Source organism: Malaclemys terrapin, chromosome 3 (assembly GCF_027887155.1).
Source record: "Malaclemys terrapin pileata isolate rMalTer1 chromosome 3, rMalTer1.hap1, whole genome shotgun sequence".
Taxonomy (NCBI): Eukaryota; Metazoa; Chordata; order Testudines; family Emydidae; genus Malaclemys; species Malaclemys terrapin.
This window is the reverse complement of record NC_071507.1, coordinates 153,473,546-153,498,174: the sequence shown is the minus strand read 5'-3', so window position 1 is coordinate 153,498,174 and position 24,629 is coordinate 153,473,546. Positions and strand designations below refer to the sequence as shown.

At 40.2% G+C, this 24,629-nt stretch overlaps 1 long non-coding RNA gene across 1 annotated transcript in view; it reads left to right on the top strand.

Moving 5' to 3' along the window:
* Positions 1-24,084, top strand: part of LOC128834926 (uncharacterized) — a 34,271-nt gene extending 10,187 nt beyond the window's left edge. The window contains exons 2-4 of the long non-coding RNA XR_008444527.1: positions 457-561; positions 18,814-18,883; positions 23,950-24,084. This is a non-coding gene — a long non-coding RNA (uncharacterized LOC128834926). The remainder of the gene's footprint in view (positions 1-456; positions 562-18,813; positions 18,884-23,949) is intronic.
* The last annotated feature ends 545 nt before the right edge of the window (positions 24,085-24,629 follow it).

Genomic DNA, 24,629 nt, shown 5'->3' with positions numbered 1-24,629 from the left:
CCCTCCCAGGGATGGCCCTGAATGTAATAAAACATATAGCTTTGGAGCTGTTGCTCCAATGGATTCAGCTCTAATTTTTTACCTCAAAAAGTCAGAGGTGCAGATTATTTCTGTAAACTGAACTGCGAAAATTCACAGCCTACATGTGTGTTCCAAAAATAATGACCTATTCAAGTTTTTATGTCTATACTTGCTAAGTTCATCCATAATAACCAGCAATTAGTTAGTTTGAATATAAATACTGTTCCTGAGAGTCTGGATACTAGATAAAGTGACATTGCTCTCCCAGTTATAATAGAACTTATTGCTGACATGTTTAGTGTGTATTCTATACTGGTAAATTACCAATTTGAATGGAAGTGAGTTACAATTAATTTAGTAGATCAAGAAGCCTGTCTTCTCTTTTAAATAACTATTGACCTACTTCTGATTTGTTTTTGTTTTTTGCCTCTTTAGGAAACCTAATGGGAAAACTGTGCACTGTCAGTAACTTGGGGATATATTTCTGAATAAAATGTACTGATTGCATTTAAGTCAAGCCGAAATAGAAAGAGGTTAGAGGTAAGTGACAAAAATAATTTGAAGTATGGAAAGACTTCCATATGAAGAGATTGGGATGGTTTAGTTTAGAGAGAAGATGAATAAGAGGATACATGACCAAGGGATACAAATTAATGAATGAGACTATGGGATTTCTTGCATGTTCCTCTGAAGCATCTGGTCAGCATCAGAGACCAAATACTGAACTAGATACCTATTATGGCAACCTCTGCTCAGACAAAAATTATTCTACCATTGTGGACTGAATAATGAAAATAAAAGTGTTGAGCTGAAATTTGCTTAAAAACCAGAATAAATGTATTCTCTGATTATCTCAGTAAAATAATATCTTGCAATATAATTAAGTTTTATATATATGTATATTTATTTATATATATATATTTGTTGGTTGTAGTATAGGCCCCAGTCAGGGCTCTATTGTGTTAGGTACTGAATAATCAGGGTGAAAGACACCTATATATTGCACCTTTTATCCTAAAAGATCTGAAAGTGCTTTACAAACTTTTAAACATAAGAATTTAACCTACTTTAAGCATTCACTTAGAGTGTAGTTCACATAGATGGTGTATGAGAACTGCAAGGGGAAATGTACCGGTATTTATTTTTTGAATAATACAATGCAGCTATCCTCCAGCTCTGATTGCATGAACAATATTTAATGATACGTTACAAATTAATTAAAGTTGGCATGACAATGCTAACACATTCCCAACCTACAAAAACGGAAACTTTCTCCCACTCCCTGAAAAATCTGGGTAACCTACTAGGCTTTGCAATGTGCCTCGATGGTCAATAAATATGAGCTCTGTTTGGGCAAGAGGGAAGTAAAATTCCAGATTTGGAGTATTCCTCTTAGAACTCCCCGAGCATGAGTCTCCACTGCCCTGCATTTTGTATAGTAATTTACACTGGATCAAAGTGGTTGTAAAATGCTATTATATCAGAGTAGTAGAGTTTTATCCACCATTTGAAATTCACTTTGCTTTGGCATAAGTGTATAGTTATTTATACCAGTGTATACAAGGTGATAGGCTGTGGAAAGCAGACCCCAGCTCCTAGTTCCTAGATCTCAGTGGGACAACATGCCTGAGGCAAATAAGCAATATCCCTTTGACTGCTAGAAGGAACTGCACCTGGTTACACCACTGCCTCTCAGCTGGCAGCACCCACTCTTCTATGCACCTATGCTTCCTCTTTACCATTCCTTTGGTGCCTCTTAGAGCTCCAGCCTCTTCTCCAAGTGTAAGGATCTGGGTGAGTGGGGGTGCCAGGTGAATGTGCAAGAGTGTGAGTACCTGGATGAGTATGGGTGTGCATACAGTGGGGGGCGAACTGGCTGGAAGAGTGCAGATGTCTAGTAGAATGCAGGGGGAAGGAGGGGAATAAAAACACCCAGGGAGAATGTAACAGGGTGGCAGATTAAGTCCCTGTATAGGAGTAGGGCTGTCCTGTGTAGTCATCATAGATCCAGGTGCTAAAACCCTACATCAGAATTCAAAGTAAGTACTGTTCAGTCATGCTGTGCAGTGAGTCAAGTTAGCTCCAACAAGAATATAAATGGGGCAGGACTGGAGAAGGTCCTGTAAGAAAATCCTAAAAACAGCTTATCTTGGGGAGAAAACTTTAGGCTGAGGTTTATGTTATGCTAGTGATATTGAGTCACCTATAAAGCAAACCCCAGGGGAACAGGGTAAATTTGGAAAGTAACTCAGGTTCTGAGTAATCTGTTGAGGGCCCTTTCTCAGGAGACAGAAACAACGGGAAGGAAAGCTATTGGGGAAGGGGTTGGAGCTGAAGTACATGATCCCAGGGCATGATGTAGAAACAACTACTGGGTTTGGGGACATAGGAGGTACTGCTTCAAAAGCTTGTGCTGGGTTCAGGACTGAATGATAAAATCAGAATCTCAGCTTTCATTTTAAAACAAGGTTTCTAGCCTTCATGACTGCAAAGAAAAGCTTGCAAACATGACCCAAGTGTAATTCAGACTTGCTGTGATGCTTGAAAGAATAGCTCCACAAAGTATGAACCACCCTGTTCTGCTTAACTCTGAAAGCTGCTGTCAGATCAGGAAGTGTGATCAGTGCCTCAATCTGGGGTAGGGCCAAGGGATCCCCATGTAGAGTATGTCTAGACCGCCAGATTACCTTAATTTGGATGGGCCCTATGAATCTTGATTGTGACCTTCTTTGTGCCAAATCTATTCTTTTACTTTTTCTCCTGTCCTTTCGTGTGGTATCCAAATGAATAAATTAGAAGATTTATCCAAGAAGTATGAGGGTATCTGAGTCATAATCAAGTTTACACAATAAATTATTCTACTGCAGATTGGCTGTAATTTATGCTTATTATATTGACTCATGAGTCTCCTGTTTCAGGGAGTAGCATACAAACAAAGTAGGTAATTAGCTGAAGCCACCTATTTGGAACAAAGCCATGCTTCATGTGGGAGACCTGCCCTTACAAACCCGTAGGGTGTGGGGATCAGGGAAGATACACTTTTGAGAGATGGAAGAATTCATGGGTATTAAACATTCAAAGTATCAAAGGCTGCTTTCTGCCCATCTAATGCATATATTATTCCAAACTTGGTTCCTCCATAGCTGGAAGGAATAGACATCTCATCCTTGAAATGAAGAGTGTTGCACTTCTCCCCTGGCCAGCTGCCATCCTCATAATACTCTTGCATGTCAGAACTAAGGCAGTCATTGCAGATGACAGCTCAGCAGCTCACAGGAAGTGCAGACTGCTTGTATGGGTTCTCCACACCCTATTCATGTGTACAGCAGAAATGTACCAGTCCTGCTATCTAGCCAACACCCATACTGGTAGAGGACTTGGTTTCTCACTATATAAAGTATACTATAGAAACTCCCTGGCTTCCTTAGCCAATATGAATGGAGATTTATAGAATGATTCTTAGCCTGCAACAATGATTTAGACTAAATAATCTGAATATACACACAAGTCAAAAGAATATATAATTTTAAATATCTCACATATTTATAGTGTTTGCTTAATTAGTGTTAATGTGTTCAAATGCATTTTTGTGAGAAAATCTCCATTATTATTTAAATATAGACAAAGATCAATGAACTGCTCAACCACTGGCTAAAATGAGAGTGGTGTTGGTGTTCTCCTAAGGACGCCTCATCCAATCTTCTTCGCTCAAGAAAGGTTGCTGTGATGTAATACTTTGATCTGAAGAGTGTATAAGAGTGGGAGGAGAAAGTCATCTATCGAGAAATCCTTATGATTTCTTTTTGTTTTGTTGTTTAACATTTAAAAAATGTTCAATATAAATTAGACCTGGGTGGTATTTTTGGCCAAAACGTTTTCTGACAATGCAGATTTGGATTAACTGAAAATTTTTGCGAATTTGTGTTGATTTTTGGCTAATTGTTTTGCTTGAAATGAAAGAAGGTTTTTTTTCTGAAATATCTAAATGAACAGTTTCAATTTTCCAGACTAGATTCACAAGGGGATTTAGCAGTGGTCCTGTCAGTGCTGCCCCATCTCTTTATTCCTAATAGCCCTGTCACTCACCTGGTATGTCAGAGATACTCTAGAGCAGAGACTTAAACCCAGGTCTCCTCATGCCCAGATGAGTGCCCTATCCACTAGACTATTGGCTATTCTAGGCTGGGTTGCTCTCCGTCTCTCCTGTTGAAGCTGATCCACTTTGTATAAAATACTTGACTAGTCACTGGGCCAAACAGACTGATTCTATAGCCTGGTGATTGGGCACTTATCTAACAGAAGGTTTCAGTCCCTGCCCTCAATGAATATTCAACAGGAAATTTATATAAGTGTTAGGCTGAACTCCAGTACATACTGTACCTATTTGGACACAATTTTTCATGTGTACACTGAGGCAGATTCTGAAGAATTTACTTCTGCAGAGTTAATTATGGGTGTGTTAATCATTTGCATTCATGATCATATCTGAATCACCATGGACTGTTTTATACAGTGGCTGCTGAGATTATTCTCTATTGTGTCTTCATACAAAAAAATTAGGTATATTAGGTATTTCTAAGGCACTCATTACTGTGGTATCTAATTTATATCTGATTCTGCTGAAAGAGTCTGTTGTGCTTTACATACTTCCAGGTCATTCTGTAAATATGTTTTCTATCATTTTAATTTTAAGCAATGTAAACCATGTGGACATTTAAGTAGCCATTGAGTATCTATTATGCAGTGATGCAGAACACAAGGATGTGTACATTGTAAACTTTTTGGGGCAGGGCCTGTTGGTTTATTTGTTTATGCAGTACCTAGCATAATAAGGCATCTTCTCTGTTTGGGAACCCTTGACACTATACAAATAAATGACACGCTGAAAAAGAGAAGGGACTAGAGGAACAGTGATTGTTCCAGTTACAAATAATGCATTTGAAAATTGTTAGTAAAGTCAGATGTATATGCCAATAATGATTACAGACAGCTTTTTAAAAAAAAATAGTTTTATACGAATGTAGTGCTTCTAAAAGATACCAGAGTGAAACCCCTGGAGTTTAAGTTCTGTTTTATTATCCACAGAACAAGTAAAGTATGAGTAAGCAGTTTCCCAAACCGTGCCCAACCAGTGTGCTCCCCTGAGGAGGACAGCCTCAAGGGTGAGCATATAGGTTAGTCAGTGGGCCCAAGGCACCTCTCATATAACTTCAATAGCTACAACAAATTTGCACCAGGGTTGGGTCCTATGTACACTGAGCCCTTGATCTATTCTCTGAATTTTTCCTCACAGGAATTACATCAAATATGGGGAGGATTCTTCTGATGTGTGATGTCTATTAACTGACTAGGATATGGACTGAGACCATTAACTCATTTCATATAGGCCACCAATAGCCATCAGCTGGCAATGATTTTTGGTCTCTTTTATCAGAGTCAAATTTGCCAGGCTCTGTATTCCATTACTTACCGGTATTTGTTTAGCCATGCCCCATTTAATTTATACAACTGACAATAAAGTGGAACACTTCTAGAAGAATTATTAGTTTATTCATCAGTATCAACCAATTCCTCCAGACTTTTGATTGTAGACAGTCAACTTCACATACACAACTCTTTATGAGTATTCCACAAACATCAGTAATATTTCCCGCATATTCAAAGTATATGTGAAACCACTTGGAAAGAGTGAGACACTACAGGCTTCAAAGTCAACTGTATGCTGAAGACATATTTATATCTTGTTCTCATAGCGCAAAAAATGCTATCACATGGGTGACTCAATGCTTGAGCATGATAAATATCTGGATGAAAAACAACCGTCCGTAGCTCAATCCAGCTAAAATAGATGCGGTGGTGAATGATGTTGGTAGGAGAGAAAAACTTGTTTTTTATTGAAACTCTGTGCCCTTTGGCTTTAAAGTGGGTGTGCAGTTTTGGGGTCCTTCTGGACTAATTGCAGCTGCTAGACAACCAGATAACATAGCAACAGTGTCCAGTAGAGCCTTTTCCGTCTTTAGCTATCTAGAAGAGAAGTCCCTTTCCTATCAGATGTAGACCTAAATGTGTGAGCCATGCCTTTTTACTTCCAACAAGACAGCAAAACACTCTAGGTGTATCTGTCCATGAAAATCATTTGTCTTTCTTCTGGACCAGCATGTAGTGACTTGCCTAGTAAGTACAGAGACTGATGCTCCATCCACAACACTGGCTCCCTATCTGATTCAAGATTTGCTTCAAGGAACTGATATTAATTATTCAAGTTCTCACTAGGTTGAAGCCTGGCTGTCTCAAAAACTTTCTCTCTGAGATCCACCGTGACAGCTGTAATCATTGGGGACTTGAATAATTAATATCAGCTCTTCTTGACAGCAGGCTCTCTATTGGAGATAAGATCAGTGATGAGCTGCCAAAATCTTAACAACCGGTTCCCTACCGGGTCTTCGGCGGTGGGTCCTTCACTCGCTCCGGGTCTTTGGCCTGTGAGTGAAGGACCCGCTGCCGAAGTGTCGCCAAAGACTTAGAGCGCCACCCAGTGAGTACAAGCCCCATGTGCCTCCCCCCATCCGACCCCCATCCACGTCCTGCCCCCCTCAGAACCTGCAACCCATCAACCCCCCCCCGCTCCTTGTTCCCTGACCACCCCCTCCCGAGACCCCTCACCCTAACTGCCCCCAGGACTCCACCCCCTACCCAACTCGCCCAGTCTCCTGACTGCCCCGACTGCTTTTTCTTAACTGTCTATATAGCACCCTGGTGCATTAAAAATCCATAGATATTTCCTAACAACTCCCTACCCTTAGCTTACCATTTGCATTCTTCTTATTATTTATTATTGTTTATTTGTATTACTGTTGTCCCTAGGAGTCCTAGTCATGGACCAGCACTCCATTGTGCTATGCGCTGTACAAACACAAAAAGAAGATAGTTCCTAACCAAGCGCATATGCATATTTCTTATTGCCAATTTTTAAAAAAAAAATCAGAAGTAGTGTTTTAAATACAAATAAATTTATATATCTTTTTGATTTCCTCTAAATTAAACAAACTAATCTTTTACAAAATTAGGCTCTAATCCTGTAAACAACCATGAATAACTTTATGCATGTTAATAGTTTAATTGAAGTCAGTGGGATCACTTATGTATAAAGTTAGGAACATGCATAAGTGTTTGCAGGACTAAGCCCTTAGGCATTATCTTTGTATTGAAATGTGTTAAAAATGATGTTGGGCTAAATTTTCACAAAGATGTGCCTAGGCAGGATTCCTAAAATTAACAATGGCTCACCTAACTGGGAATCAATGGCATTTCCACCAGAGCATACATTTTCAACAAATGGTACCTCAGTGCATAAAAACTACTACGCGCTGGAATTTTCGAGGGGGCTGTCACAGGGTGGCTGGCCTCTTTTAGGGTAGATAGGCCGAGCCCCTCCTGAGACACAATTAGCTCACCTCTCCAGGTGGCAATGTGTCCGGTGGGTCATGTGACCCAATCAGGCCTTTGGGAGGAAGAGAAAAGAGCAGAGGAAGAGTAAGGGGGAAATGGCTCTCCAGAGGGGAGTGTCATAAGTTCTCCTTATTCAAAATCATTCAATGATCTTCCAAAGAGAGGAGTGCTGGAATAGGCATCTCTTTATTTGCTGACAATTGTGCCCTATGGACCAAAAAAATCCCTGAAATAGTTCCTAAAAGAATAAATGAAGCACTAAGGAAGGGTCTGGAATGGGACAACACGGGGCTTTAAATTCTCAACTGACAAAACTAAGGGAATCATATTAATTAAAAACAAAATTTAAAAAGATTATAAATTGTATCTGTATGCAAAGCAAATAAATATAGTTAAAAGCTTCACATTTTTAGGTGTGATATTTGATGATAAGCTCACTTGGCACTATTTACTGAGTATGGGTGCCAGGCTTTCAGTTTGGCATCAAAAACAAATCTGAAAAAGTTTGACTCAGGCCAAGCTCAGGTGTTGTGAATTGCATGTGGTGCCTTCATTCACAATGCTCTTGTGTGTACTGCAAATAGCTGTGGGTGAAATGCCTATTACTTTAAGAATGAAACTTTTAAACTTAACCTTTTGGGTGAAAGACATTAGAAACACTAGAAGATGGAAACACTAAGCCAATATATGAGAATCCTGGGAATTAAGTAGTCGATGAGTAGGGCAAAAGCTCAAAATGCCTAAAGTAAGTAGGGTTAAAGCATGAACAAAGGATCTTAGGGAAAAGAAAAACTCAAAGAGGTTTAAATCTATAGCTTTGGGAAAATGTGTTATAACTGGAAAATTATGCCTCCTGAGGTAACTATGGAATTGCATAATGAAATTAAAAGAGAAAAAGGAGGGTTAAATGTGCAAGATATAGCAAATCAATACATTTGTGATAAATGCCAAATGAATACCAATTGCTCCAAAGATGTAAAAACTAGAAGAGTGGGAACAGCATTTTGCGTTCCTTTGCTTGGAATCAAGAAAGCTGTAAGTCTATCAAATTGTGTACTGTTTTGATGACTGAACTGGCAGGAATAATGATGGCATTAAATTGGCTCATAGATGTGTGTTCAGCTGCCGTGGTCATCCTGTCTGATACCCAATCAGGACTACTGGTGGTCAGAAATGGCACTTCAGATAGCAGAAATTACGTATTAATGAAATATTTCTGTTAACAACAGAATTGACACAGTTGGGAGTAATCATAGTAACAGCTTGGATCCTAGCGCATGTAGAGGTAGTGGGCAATGAGCTGACAGACAAAGTGGCAAAAAATGCTGTCAAACACGACCAAGTTGATTTAGAGATCCCTTTAAGTAAACTGGAGTTTAAAATGTTTAATTAAAAATGAATTGAGAGAGAAATGGCAGGAAATATGGACAAAAGAAATGAGGGGAGGGGAAATATTCTGGGAAATATGCCCAAGAGTAAAAAATGCTGATATATTGCAAGGCCCTGAGAGAGAGAATGAAGTGGCTCTATTTAGACTTTCAATTGGCCATTGTGGCTTAAATAGTAATTTGTTTCTAAGAAACAAACATAAAGGTTGATGATATGGGATGTTCAAGGTCCAGGAAACAGTTGATCATCTCCTTTGGGCATGCAAAGAGTATACCATTAAAAGGGGATATTTATATGAAAAACGTATTGGCCTTAAAGTATCAAAATTTTCACTGCAATGCCAAGTAAGAGCATCAGGAAAACGGGGCCCTATAAAAATAAGCAATATTGCAGTGCTTTAAGAATACTGGGAAAGGTGAAAGGCTTTAATTCTTGAATTATCTATGGTGTCCAGTGCTTGGCAGTCATAGACTCAGCAAGTGAGTCTGCTTTGCCATAAAACACAAAAAGAAGAAGAGTAAGGGGAGGTCAGACTCCAGGTAAGAAGCCCTGTGCATCTCTGCTGGATAGAGAGCAGAAAGATAGACCCTCAAGGAGAAGGGCTAGACCCAGCCACACACTGGAGTGAAGACTCTTTGTTTTAAATTTTGGCAAATACATTGTAAACCCTCTGTGACCACTCAGCTATCATAGGAACGATTGGTTAGGCATTTGAAGGCTGCAAGACTATTACATGGCAGCAGCAAATGGGAGCTCTAGAAGAACATGGGTGGGGGGAACTGTCAAAGAAGAACACCCTGAAAAACAGGCAGAATACACATAGGGTGAGATTATTGATGGCATTTAGGGGCCTAACTCCCATTGATTCAACAGTCTGCAGAGCCTAGAACAATAGAGTCAGTAGCCACGTTAATGCTCGTGAGCTGAATTTTGTTCCCTGACAGATGATAAAAATCCATTTTGTATAGAATGAAACTAGCTAATTACATTAGATGGGTTTTTTTATAAGCAATATATATAAACTCTTATTCTTCAAGGCATAAGCTAAATGAAAGGGGTAGGAAGAAATTCCCTCCATAGCCAGTTGTAAAAAGGTATTTGGGGAATTTTTTTTTTAATCTATTTAAACTTTAAAGCAACAGGAAGAGATTGAAGACCTGTACTACAGTGATAATCATAAATGTCAAGAGGCACGCTTATGACCCATTGGCATGATGTAGATTTGATAACTTAATTGTAGGATCTGGCAGTAGAAAGAGATGGGCTGAGAGGGTGAAAGCCCTTATGCAAACAAAAATATTCATCTGTGGAACTGAGAAAACGCAGAAAGCTACCACCACGGTACATTGCTTTTCCATAAATATCCTCATTTTTAAAGTTATTCCCTCTTATTCTTACAATCTCATTGATGATTGTATCCATCTAGGCCACAAATTCAAGGTGTACTGGTTTCTGACTTGAATAGTCAGATGCAGTTAATAATGGTTCATAATATGTTTTCTGTGGTAACTATTAAAAATAGTCTAAATTCTCTGTGGTTTCTATGGAAAATATCTTATAATTTCTTGGATTTCCACAGAAACCACACTTATTTCTTCCATCAGAACCATGGAAGATCTTCCATGAAAAGTACAGACATACTTTTCATATATGTTTAAATCATTTTTTTAAAAGAAACCAAATACGTCATTTCTGAGAAGACACTGGACAATCTTCCTTGAAAAAAGTTTCAGATTGAAGGTTAGTTTGCAAGTTAGTTTTCACTGCTTTTCATTAATCATTTTAGAAAGTACATTCTGATTACTACTCTGCTATTGTTACAAATAATGCCTATGATTTCTGTAGATGAAAGAAAAGAAAAAAGTCTCTTTTTCAATGTATTCACTTTGTGAATTTGACAACACTTACTGCAGTCATTTATAGTTTTTTTCCATATTCAGGCCTGATCCTGCCAAGACATGCTTAATTTTACACATACAAGACTCCATTGACTTCAAGGTTAAGGTTAAGCATGTACATGAGTTTTTGCATAATCAGGGCCTTTGTTGGTAAATTTGACCTGTACTGTGCAGCTCTTCACTGCAACAGGGGAGATAAAAACACTTTAAAACAGGAAAAATAGAGTGTAAAATCACAAAACTTGTTAGAGAAATTTATGGGCAAATGTATTACCTGAAACTACTTCAAACTCTTTTTTTATTTTTATTTTTTAATTACTAGCTTTCAAGTTGACAGTTTCCCTTTAATATAATGTAGTCATCATCCCTACAGCCTGTGGAAACGGCTCTGGAATTCTATAAAAATCATGGCAATTTTAGGTATGGGACAAAAAACATATTTTAGCAAATATATAAAGAATGAAATGATGTCAACAGAAGATATTTGTATCTTTCCCAGCCTCGGCATGGCTCCGCTCCTGACTGTTGGCCCTGCCCCCACCTCCAGCCTCAGCCTCTGGCCATAGCTCAGTTCCCAGGGCACAGCCCTCTTACCACTGTTCGCGTCCAACCTCCCCCACCCCCCGAGCCACATCCCTGCTCTTGGCCTGCCTCCGGGGAGGGGACGGGGGGGTACAGACAGGAGGGGGGCACAACCCTCAAAAGTTTGGGGACCATTGCTTTAAGTACTCAGGACTACAAACAAGTTTTTGGGAGAACTAGGAAGGGGCTGAGGATGAGTTGCCTGCAGGGCCTTCCATGCTGTGAGGAGCTGGGACCTGCCACACAGGGGAAATATACAGAGGACCAAACAAGCTATAATATTTGTCCATTACTGATATTAAAACTAAATGGGGAGAATAACAACAATCCATTATAACTGGTGCTCAATGGCAAAAAGCAGGGATAAAATTTATATATTTTATTTACTAGTTTTTACAGAGCCTGTTGCTGAGGCAGCTAAGCATTGAATTTAAACACAAATCAGGTATGCCGTTAGCAAAAACAAAAACAGTCAATCAACTGTTCAACAAAATAAATGTCTCTTGCATGTGCCCTGAAGGTCATTAGATTCTGGCTCTGATGGTCTGCCAAAAAGGGTAATTTGCAGAGGGAGCAGAGCCTCAACAGAAAAACTGCACTGGTCATGTAGTAGTGAAACTTAGGAACTAGTTGCAAGAGTCTCTCAATGGATCTTAACTGCCTTTTACAAGGCAAATGTTTCCTCAGACTAACTCTCCTTTGTCTTTTTCTGGGTTGAAACATAACCAGTTTACTGTAATTTAGATCCTTCTCTATCAGACACCCAGGGGAGAGATTATGTGTTGTCTCTCTAATAGGAGAAGGAGGAGGGGGATGTAAGGTGACTTTGAGCCACCTTTATTCTGTCCTGATTGTAGGTTGTTCTGGGGCCAGAGAGGTCCCTGGCATAATTTAGACAGTCCCGGGGGCCTGACTAAATTCTGGCTGCCTTCTGAGGCTGTTATATGGATTGCAGCACTGCCTGATGGATTGCAGCACTGCCTGGAATCTCTACAGCATCCAACCTCCCACCGCAACACAATCTTCCTGCCCCTAATTACCCCGCCCCCCAGCAAACCTCTACACCATGGCTCACAAAGGGATCCGCAGAATTCTGCATCAGCTGGAACCAGGGCTTTTGGGACCTATTTACATCACTCTGACCCTTTTATCTGACATAAAGCAGCCAGGGGGGTTGAGGATCTCATCCCTGGAGATTGAGACTGGAGAATACGGGTTCTGTGAACATAGAATCAACAATAATCAGCAAATAGGTGATGCTGCAGCCAAAAATATCTAATTTTTTTCACCTAGAGGCTTCTTATAAACACAGGAAGGGTGATAGCAAAACCCTGGGACCCCCACAATCAGAGGATATAGAGAAAGAAGAAATGTATAGCAGTACCCTCTGGTACTTCTTGGAGAGAAAGAGAAGCTAGTGAAGATCAACTCCAAGTTCTTCTGAAAGATTTTGCAGATGAATAAACTTTGGCTAATAGTATCAAGAGAAGCTGAAAGAATAGATTCTACATTAACTCCTTACCCTTTTCCAGTGCTAGAAGAAAATCAATACAATTCTAATTCCATGCTGTAGTCTAAACACATTATTAATAGAAATCAGTGGAATCCCCCAACACCTTTTCAATTACCTTCTCTTTAAAAAAGAGAGTTTCAAGACATGATAGTAAATAATGGTAAGTTTGTTACTGTCTACAGATAATTTATTGAAGAAGAGCCTAATTACTATTAAGTTCATTCGGCTTGTCTTTTTAAAGAGAAACATTAACAAAACTCATCAAAAATGGGTCTAATGGGTCTCTACATTTGCTTTAGTTAATCTATCAGGCTGGCTCTGTATCTATCAGGACCCAATTACTACATTATTTGAATGTCTCACAAACATTAATTAGTATATCCTAACACCACCTGGATAGATGATAAGTACATAGGGTATTGGACACCTGTCAAAAAGGGATAATACTGTCTGAGATGTGAAAGAAAGAAATTAAGTGATTTGTCCATGTCACACCAGAAGTCTGACAAAGCTGAGAACTGAAACTACAGCTGGTGAGGAATTTTTCAAAGAAACACGTTTTTGCTGAAAAATGCCAATTCAGCTAAACTAAAATTGTTGATGGGAAAGGATCAGTTTTAACGAACTTTCCAACTCAAAAAAGAAAATGGTAAAAAGAGTTCAAACTTGTTAAATGTTCCATTTTGATATTTTCTAAACCAAGTTGTGGTCTTTAGTTCAAAATGACTTTTATTTAAAAAATTATCTTAATTTATACTAAAAATGGTTAAAAAAAGAATAAAGGTCAAAATGTAAACAAACTATTTCAAATTTATTGAAATAACTGTTTTGACAGATCTGAACTGAACTTTTCTGGGTTGTCAGTTTGTGAACATTTTCAAGATTTAGACTTTTTTTCCGATTCAGGACAGGAAAAAAACTCAAACTCTTGCATAATAAGAAAACTGTTTCCCACTCATCCCTATTTGGAATCATTCATCTTAATACATCTCCAGTGCCTTAATCATGGGATCATCATTGTGCCTTAGCTATAAAGGACATAGGACACATCTCAAATGTGTTTACTCACAACTTCCTGTGTACACTACAGCCTACATTATTATTAACACTGGTAGAATTGCAATGATGGTGAATTATAGCTCCTTAATATGGCAGCGGATGTAGCCATGGTGTGTTCTCACAGAAATAGTAAACTTGATTTGAATGCAAACACATGAAATGTCAGTAGAACATCAAATTTTGCTACTAAGATTTTTTTTCAAAATAGAATAATAGATATTAGTGTACTTTTGAAGACAGCATACACTGGGACTGTCATCACAGGGGGGGGAAGCTAGATACACAAAGAACCACTACCTGCTGATTTATTACGTTCTTCCTATGCATAAATCAGGATTGAAAAACTGTGATTGTAACCATCAAACCTTTCTAAAAACAATGTAATCAAAGACATAAGTCTTCACTAAATCCAACTTAAAAAAAAAAAAAAAAAACGGTGTGTCTAGGCCTAGCTGGTTTTGAAATACAAAGCCCTCTCCTCCTCCCCCTTCCACCCCCAAGTTAGAACAGGGTGGGTTTTTTTTAAGTGAAATGCCTCTGCTTTTTCAATTGATCATCTCTAATGGACAACTTATCCATTACTTCCTTCCTCATCCATCTCCCCACCCTCCACAAATTTTCAAAGAAAATTATCCTGTTGTAGAGAAGCACACATGAGAAATTTCAAGAAGACTGAGTTTGTGTGAAATCAGGGGTAGCAAAGTCAAAATCAGCTGTATAAACTTGACACAAGCAAAATTTTAGAGGAATTACTATCTATTAATAATTTTGAAACAGCTTTTGTACTGCCCCAGGATAACATGTGAAACTGAATAGGTTTTCTACTAGACCGTAATTAATTTCACTCTGTCACCAGCACCTATAGAATAAATTAAAAGTGCACAAAAGCAGTTGTATTTAAATAATATGTTTCTATAGTAATCCTGTAGTTTGCCACTTTCTTCACTGATCAGATCACAGTACATTAAAAATGTGGGAGCAGAGAGAAAACAGATCTTTGGATACTTTGGATATCATGCTTGAAACTTAAAATATATATATTTCTGTGGATTTAGCAGTTCAGAAAAGTTAAAGCAGCCTAGAAGTTTTATTTATGAGGCTGGCTGATAAGGAGAAAGCATGTTGACTGGTGTATTATTATTTAGTAAACACTGACTATATGTTTGGCACTGTGCACAGAGAAGAGTCAAGCCATGCCCCATAGAGCTTACACACAAATATATTTTTAATCTTGAAAATAGTATAGATTTTAGGTATAGACTCTAAAATTATTTAATGCTTTTGTATTAAACTAAGTTCAGATACTTATCTGGGTGGTACAATTTAGAGAATTTAGTCTTTGGAATGCAAAATACACAAATCTTCCTACATAAAACTTTCAAAAATAAAACAGAACAATCCTTGTTCTGTTCTAGAACATACCAAATTTTTATACTGAGTAATGAATGACCATAGGCAGAAACAGATGTCAATGCCTAAGCTCAGTTTTTTAAAAATATATAAAATTAGTTATTCATTAATTGTAACTGTCCAGAATTTTGATATAAGAAATCTATGAGGAATTTGCAGTGATTTAAATTGCACTCTTTAATCTCAGTCAAAATGTCAAAGGTAGTGCTGTGCATTTTATATTATTTTGAGGACTTGATTACTGGCTTATTAATAATTGTATCACCCATCTGGAAATAAATTCATTTGACATTTAGCTTCAGTTTGTTTGCTTATAAGCTGTGGGTAGACTTTTTGGTAGTCATGTTCCAACCTAGGGGGACAATGCTTTGATCTTTTAAGCCCTGCCTATGCTGTGCCAAGAACTAGGTTTGAATTGGTTTAAGACACGAGAGGGTAGAGCACAAATGCTAGGGTAGAACAGAAATTCTAAACATGGTTTGGAACTATCTATGTTGGCTGCCTAACCAAAACAAGTTAGCCTGAGCTGCTTTAACACCTTGTTTCAAACTTGTTCAACAAACTGAGACTGAACCCCAATGTGGACTGAGCCTAAAGCCCCATTGAAACTACAGATACACACCAGTGGATCTGGCTAGCACACAGTTCCATTTTGGAGTGTACCTTGGCGTGGTTACAAAACATAGTTAAGATCTCTCCTACAGTACAAAAGTTAATATGTTGTAACTGGGTCTGGGTTAGCCATGGACCCCTGTCACAACTGTGTTTATAATGTAGATTGGACCTAAATTATTAAAGAAACTTCTCAAATTGATTACAGACAAAGTAATTTGTATTAATTTCACTATACAATACAATATTACCAAAGCATCTCTGTTTTGTACGCAATAAGATAAACAATAAAAACCACATTTATTTTATTTCCCTTTTACACTGTAACTTCCTCTTACTATTGGTACTAGTCTATATGAGCAAGAATGAATATTCTGACAAAGAGGAATTTCTTTACTGGTTTTCTTTAAAATATTATTTAAAATATTATTTGGCAGCTTATAAACATTAATAAAGTTACTATAATGAGTTAATATACCCATTGTCCAGAAGTATTTCCAGAATATTGTAACAAACTGTAATTACTTAGAACTACACTGTTGTCACTGTGCTGGTCATTGTGGCCATTCAGAACTTCACAGAGATGGTGGTCATATCGTAAAACTCAGCTACTCGGTACTCCAAAACCACTGGCCTATAACATTTGAACTAAAGGGGAAATTCCTTTAGATAGTAGTAGTCATTTTCCTATGATGAAGAACTGAACACTTTGGATTCATCCAGCGGAGCAGTAGTACACATACACACTAGCCTGTCCATTAAAATATAAAGGGCTAGAGAAAAATACTTGTATAAATTAAAATAACACCAAAAAGGCAAGGAGAGTGATAGAGTAACTTTGGTCATTTCTACAGATTTTTATGTAACCATTTAACAGCCTTTTCAGTAATAAATAAAGCAAAACAAATACTAAAAAGAATTCACCGTGATAATATATTATATGACAGATACACTCTATGAGATGGGTGGGAAAATATCACTTAAAGAAACACAGTTGGTAACAAACACAGTTGGTAACATGAACAAACTAAGGAAAAATACACATTTTACAATGGTAGCGACATATTTTTCTCAGCTGTTAGTGCTTTTTAACAAAGAACTTATTTTTATAAAAAGAAAGAAATAGTGATATGAGAAAACCGAAGTGAGCTCTAGGCTTATGGGACACCACAAAGTGTTTGGTATGTCACTTCCCTATACTTCAATTTTGTTCAGTCTGTGCAGGAACCTCAAAGGGGTGGGTACTGCTATTTCAGTTAATAAAATAATACATAAATTCATTAGATAAATTCATACTTCTATGGAAATGATTTTCACAAGGAAACACATTTTATGGATGGCTTTATTCTATTTTACATGAAGCATGGTATTTTGTTAACTTCCTTCCTTTTTCCACAAAGTATTATATCCTGAGTTTCCTATAATTCAAAGGCTAAGATTTTTTAAATGGCCTCTAAAGTTACACATGCATCCTATTATGGTGCATGTGCACACTTTTACACACATTATAAGGTGTGTGATGGAGTGTACGAGCCCCACACTGGTTTAAAGAACAGCTCTGGGCCCAGAAGGCACTGCTCAGTCTCACCTGCAGGGCATGCTGACATTGAAGGCTGGGTTCAAAAGGGAGCAGCTCAGCTTAGTCTGGATGGACAAAGCCAGTGAGCAGTTGTGTGCTGCAAGCTCCTGCAGAGAAGCCGCCAGGGCTCTGCGCAGCTGAGACCAGGCCCCCCCACTGACAAACCTCCGTAGGCCCTTCCTGACAAAGGAAGACCTTCCAGAGCGTGATCAGAGAGAACTCCAGGGGGAATCAAGAAACAGACCGTTGTCACAGATAGAGGAACCAAAGCCGGGGTAGGAAGTAGCCCAAGGAACTGGCATCGCACCTGCCTCTAAGCCATGTATTTGGGCTATTATTCGCAGGGTCCTGGGCTGGAGCCTGGTGGAGCAGAGAGGGCCCAGGTTTCCCTACCCCAGCCACTGACTCTCACCACTGGATGGTGCTGTCAGGCTTGGACTTCAACCCCCTGACAAGGTGTAACTATTTAGACTCAAGCATTTGGAACTTAAGCATGTGCTTAAGTATTATTGCTTAAAAGGGATGTACTTTAATGCTTTAACACTTTGCTAAATTGAGGCCTTAGGTTAGGGCTTGTGGTAACATGAGTCTTATGCTATTTGGTGTTTTTTCTAAAAAACAAGCTCACAAAGACAGGTTATTACATGAGAATCTCAGCTTTCATTTTTTTTTAAAGTATGTTTTTAGTTCAGATTACAGATATTAGCTGGAAATAGTGACATCCCTCCACCCCCCACCCTCCCCCGAAGGCTCAAAAACCGTTAGCAAGCTAAAAGAACCCAAATGGATTATTTTGTTAAAATCTCATGATTTTTGAATGTTTGGGTTTGGTAATACTAAGGTACAGAAAACAGACACCTCAGGACCCAAATGGGGTCCTCAGTATTATGGTTCCTGCCACAATCCAGTTTCACTTATAAAAACAGGCAATGCCTGACTGAGAAATGGGAACTTAGGACCAGAGGAATAGCTCTCTCATGTGCAGAACATTGCAATCAACTGTAGCAGCTGGAGCCCCTCTACTAGGAACAGATATAACAAGGTAAACTGAGCAGAAAGCAGCTCTTTTTTTTTTTATAGAGGAAATGTGTCTCTGTTCTCTGGGTGAGAGGATTTTCTAGCTGTATATTTTTATTTGTGATTTGTTGTGAAGCTCGTCTTTTTGAGCATGCACCCCCAAAGAGCTGAGGACCTTTCTGAAGAGAATTCTAGTGGGTGTAGACTCTGAAAACAATGTGACCTCTTTAACAGAACAGTCTGCCCCCACCCCCGCATCCACCTCTTTTCTCCTTCTCCAACAGGTCTCCTGGTATTTGTGAATGAAGTTTGGGAACCACACCCTAAGAGTCACAGTCTAGCCCTGTGACTATGGTATGTCTTCATTGCTTGCTAATTACAGGTTAAGTAGTTGCAGAATATTAACACGCGGTAGCCTAACCCACTACAGCACAGTTGTATTATTGACATCAGGACACTGATGTCATGCCCCTTGTCCACACTGGTGCTGTAGCTGGTCGTGATTATATCATTATCAGTAGAACTGGAGTCAGAGGGCCATGTTCACTGGAGGGACTGCTAGTGATGGGGCACCAGGAAAACAGGGAACATGGGGAGTTAGACTGAAAGCAACTCAGCCGTATGAACAGAACAGTGCACAGGGTTTAATAAAATTCCACTTGTTCGACTTAACCTGCATTCAGCTTCACTCTGCAATAATGAAACATGGTGACCACATCTGAGCTGTGAGTTCTCTAAAGTGCAGCAGCTGGCAGTGTGAGCCATGGAACTTGGTCTGAAGCACCTGGAGCCCTGGATTTTGTAGACACAAACCTAACCCAGTGGAAGGAGGAATTTGAGCACATACCAGGCCAGACGACATATGGAAGGACGACAACAGCAGGACAGTAAAACTGTTATTTTACATGATTGGTGTTCAAGGCAGAGAGGTCTGTGCTCCTTTGAAGCTCACCACAGCCTCAAACCTCACAGCAGTCCCAGGGACCTATTGGTCCCCAAAGCAGAATGAAACTGTGGAGCAACACTGGTTTTTCACTAGAGACCAATCTGAAGGGAAGAGGATAGACCCATATATTACTACCTTATGCATACTGGCTGCTATGTGTAATTCTGGGGACTTGACAAGACTCCCTGATTCAAGACATAATAGTCTGCAGTACTTAGGATCTCCACCTGTGAGAGCAACTGCTCCAGGAAGGCAAATCTCACATTAGACAGATGCTTAGATATGGAGCATGCAGCGGAAGCCTAAAAAGAAAGAATAAAAGCCCTAGGAGGCCCAACATCTCCAGAAGTACATGTAATGAGACAAGAGCAAAGGAGAGCAGGTGGCCATGGTTCTATACACATAGTGAGATTTACTTATTGTGGGAGACACCAAGAGCAGGTAAAGGAGAAGTGCCTCACACTAGGACAGCATTGCAAGGAATGTGGCAAGTTGAACCATTTTAGCAGTGTGTACGAGAGCAGAAGAATCTCACAGAAAGATTCCTTCAGACTTGTACAAAAGGAGAGTGGCAGACAACGATGATGATGATATCATAACTCTTTCCTTGAGTCCAAGAGCATAGCGGGTTCAGGCTATTGGGGCAGAAAAGCAACAAGGGACAATACCAACATTGATATATGCAACAATGGTAATAGGGTAATGGCATGTGCAATTTCAGCTGGATAGCGGGGCCTCCTTGGGGTGAATTGGACTCTAACACATCCATTGCAAAGAGCGGTCACAATCTAATTATGTACAATGAATGCATAATGCAGCCTATAGGCATATGTGACCATCTAGTAACTAACCTGAAATTTAGCAGACTGTAACAACTGAAATTTGTGGTAGTGGATAGTAAGAACCATGCACACCTCTTGGGGAATACAGGCATACAAGTCATGGGTCTGGTCAGGTTGCAGCATCAAAATTTTATAGTTGCAGTTCAAGAAGCAAAAGAAAGAGTCCCTTTTACACCCTAATACTTAGTCTGCCTTGAGTGCAGGGGACTGGACTAGAAGTCTTCTTGAGGTCCCTTCCAGTCCTACGTTTCTATGATTCTATGGACAGTGGAGATCATTTTAAAAGCATATGGGGATGTTTTCAAAGCAAATAGACTTGAAGGAAAGCTATGGCTGGAAGTAGACACCACAGTGGAAGCTGTGGGCTTACCATGAAGGAAAATTACAGTAGCACCATGTAATCCAGCATGCAAGGAGCTTGAAAGTCTGCAGAGCAGAGTCATCATAGCGCCTGTAGAGGCCAGTACAGCCTGAGTAAGCAGCATGGGGGTGGTAAAGAAGCCATCAGAGAAATTATGCATCTGCATAGATCCAAATCCACTGAACTGGGCATTGAAAAGGTCACTGTCCACTCTTACAATGGATGACATCATGCCAGAACTTTCCAAAGCCAAAATGTGTAGGGTCTGTGATGTGAGGAACAGGTTTGTTACTAGAGAGTCCAGCATGACGACAACCTTTGCAACACCAATGGTCACTACAGATGGCTGAGTGTGCTGAGGGGCATCAGTCCATCACCAAAGATGTTCCAAAGAAGACTCATCCAAGTGCTGGAAGGACTGCCTGAGGTGAAAATTGCAGATGATATCCTCATTGTAGTTCATTCTGTACTGATACAGAAGATGAACTGGACCAGGACAGACAACTACAAGCTTTCCTACACCAATGCAGGGTCAAGAACATAAAACTCAATCCAGAAAAAATGCCAGTCAAACAGCGTGAGGTGACATACGCTGGACATCTGCTAACAGCACAGGGACTGAAAGCAGATCCCAACAAGATCAAGGCAGTCAGAAACGCCAACTCTAGAGATGCGAAAGGGGTACAGTGCTTCATAGGAATGATAAATTTTCTGTCCAAGTGCTGTCCACACCTGGCTGCAATAGCAGAACCCATACGTCCGCTCACAAAAGAGGATGTTGAGTCAGACTGGGCAAGTCCCCAACAGCAATCATTTGACATGCTGAAACAAAGAATAACGGATTTCCCTGTCCTGAAGTACTACCAGCCAGGAGAGCTACTGACACTTGGTGTAATGCATCAGAGAATGAACAGGGGAGTAGTTCTTTTGCAGGAGCAACTTGTTGCTTATGCCAGCAGAACCCTGTCAGGCCTGGTCTACACCGGCAGAGTGGGGCGGGGGGAGGGCAAGCTAAATCGGTCTAAGTTACACTACTTCAGCTATGAAAATAGCATAGCTGAAGTCAACGTACTTAGAGCTATTTACTGCAGTGTTTTCACTGCAGTGGGTCGACTGCTGACACTCCCCCATCGACTCCGCCTACGCTTCTCGCTCTGGTGGAGGACCGGAGTCAACAGGAGAGTGCTCGGCAGTCGATTTATTGCATCTTCACTAGACACGATAAATCGACCCCCTGCTGGATCGATCGCTCCAGAGGTAAATGTAGACATGCCCTCGGAGACTGAAAAAGAGCTTCTGGCAGTGGTATTTGGAGTGGAGCAATTCCATCAGTATACCTGTGGACATCCCATAATACTGCAGTCAAACCACAACTCGAGAAAAACATGGCAAAGCCCCTTCTTAGTGCTCCAAAGAGATTGCCGTGCATGTTGATACAATTCCAGGACTACCAGGTAGAGATCAGAAATTGTCTAGGATGACTATTGGTGTTAGCTGATACCCTGAATAGGACTTGTATACCTTTCCCCCAGTTCTCTGATAGTGGGTATCCGGACGCTGAATCCATTAACGTGCTGCACTGTCTCTGTCTTCCCATTTCAAGAATAAAGCTGATGGAAATTAAAGATGCTATGGAAAAGGACAACCAACTACAGGCAGCCAAGACAGCAATGCTAGCAGGGTGTCCAGAAGACAAAAACCAAGTACCGGGTAGAAACAGAACCATATTTTCAAATCAAACATGAGCTGTGTGTACAGGATGCAATTATATTTTGAGGACAGAAAGCTGTTCTCCCCACCTGATTACATAAACACGTCATGCAAAAAAATATATGCCTCACACATGGGCATTAACAGCTGTCTTAGACCGGCTTGAGAGTGTGTCTACTGGCTGGGAATGAATACACAATTCTGTTCCTTCATAGGAGGGGGTGACACCTGCCAATCCTGTCATAATTACCAACAGAAAGAGATTGTTACCACATGAGCCCTCCATTGGAAAAGGAGGGAGCAGACTTAAAGGAAAAGCAGTGTTTGATTACTATTCAGATTTTTGGGAGGTCAACACCCTGCTTGATACAAGAAGCAAGTCAGTGATTCCCAAACTGAAGGCCTACTTTGTGAAGTATGGCATTCCAGACACTGTATGCACCAACAACAGACCCCAATTTGCATCAGAAGAATTCAAGGAATTTGCTCACAAATGGGAGTTTGACCACCACACCTTCTCCACAGCATACCCAGAGAGTAATGGTAATGTGGAATCAGCTGTGAAAACAGCTAAGAGACTCTTACACAAGGCTGTTTCTTCTAGTTCAGGTGCCTTGCTAGTATTTTTGGCACACAAAAATACCCTCTGAAAGGGGTGCCAAAATAGTCCAGCGCAGGCGCTGATAGGGCAAAGTACCCAAAGCCTGCTACTAATGAGGAGAGACCTGTTGCAGCCAGAAGGATGGAGACACCACTGAGAGGACATAGCTAACAATCAGAGAAAGCAGGCAAGGACCTACTGGCCCTGGAGACAGGCACTCCTGTGAGTATCCAGCCATCAGAGAGGCAGTAAGAGTGGACTAAAGGAGTTGTGAGGGGTGCAGTAGCACACACGTCACACAAGATGACTACACAAGAGGGACAAGTGACCTGAAGGAACAGAAGGCCCTTATGAGCCTACAGAGATCATCACAAAATGGAGAGACAGAGAACCATCTGGAAGCCAACCTCACAGGTAGAGAGGAGACTCCACCCAGAGAGAGTTTGTTAGACTCAGAGAGAAATGACAGAGATAGGTCACACCATGTGTGGTCACATGTTGAGGAGACCAAACTATCTCCAAGACTTTGTAACCCGCTGAGTCTGTGGTAAAGACGAGACTCCAACTTGGCTATGTGCTAGCATCCTCTGGCAGAAGGGATAGAGGATAGGGTCTGGACGTCAACTATTTATTTGTAATGTTTATGTTAAAACTTTTGTAAAATAGGGGAAATGTATCATGATCAGTGGAACTGGAGTCAGAGGGCCAGTGTCCCTGGAAGGGCTGTTATTGATGGAACACCAGGAAAATAGGGAATTTGAGGAAATGGGCTGGAAGCAACTCAGCCATAACTACAGAGCAGGGCAAAGGGTTTAATAAAGTTCCACTTTTTCAACTTTACTTGTATTCAGCTTTATCCATAGCTGTATTGCTTGCTATTGTTTCATTAGCAATCTGGGTCTGTATCTCATGATTCATAGAGCCACAACTCACTGCGTCACTGTATGCTCACATTTGTAGGGTGTTGTGGGACAACCTGTCGGCCCACTCTGGGGATTGTGGGAGGAAATTACCTAAACCCAGGGAATTCATTTTGTGGAAGGACTCAGACTATGCTGTTACATACTGAAGGTATGGATCCCGTTCACCCTAATAACCAAGATCAATAGCTGCTGCTTTTTATGGATTCAATTTTTTTTTTTTTTTTTGGCATGCCTCTGCAGAAGCTGCTGCTAAGAGACAGTGATGGGTGTTTCCAAGGCTGCTTTTGACTCAGAGAAGACATAGAGGCAGCGGTTTGCAGTTACAAACAGACACCCAACAACAGAATGGGAAAATGTGGACATGGAGGCATGGATTGAGCTGATGCTGTTTTTCATGTCAGACACCCTCTACACAGACTGCCACTTCTGGACCAGCACCACAAGCACACACTGGTGAAACTACATGGTGATGGAAATGAGGAATGACTAGTTGTGGGCCCAGAACTTTAGTACGAGAAAAGCCACATTCCCGCAGTTTTGCAAGGAGCTTTCCCTGGCTTTAAGTGCATGGGTAGATGGCTAGATGGAATAAGTGCCCAAGAGCCTTAGGGAAAGGGATTGGAAGACCATCATATATATTGATTGTTGTGATTGGCCATGGCTTCATGTTTTCTCTGCAGTTATTTCAAGCTAGCAATATGTGGGATAAGTGAACTC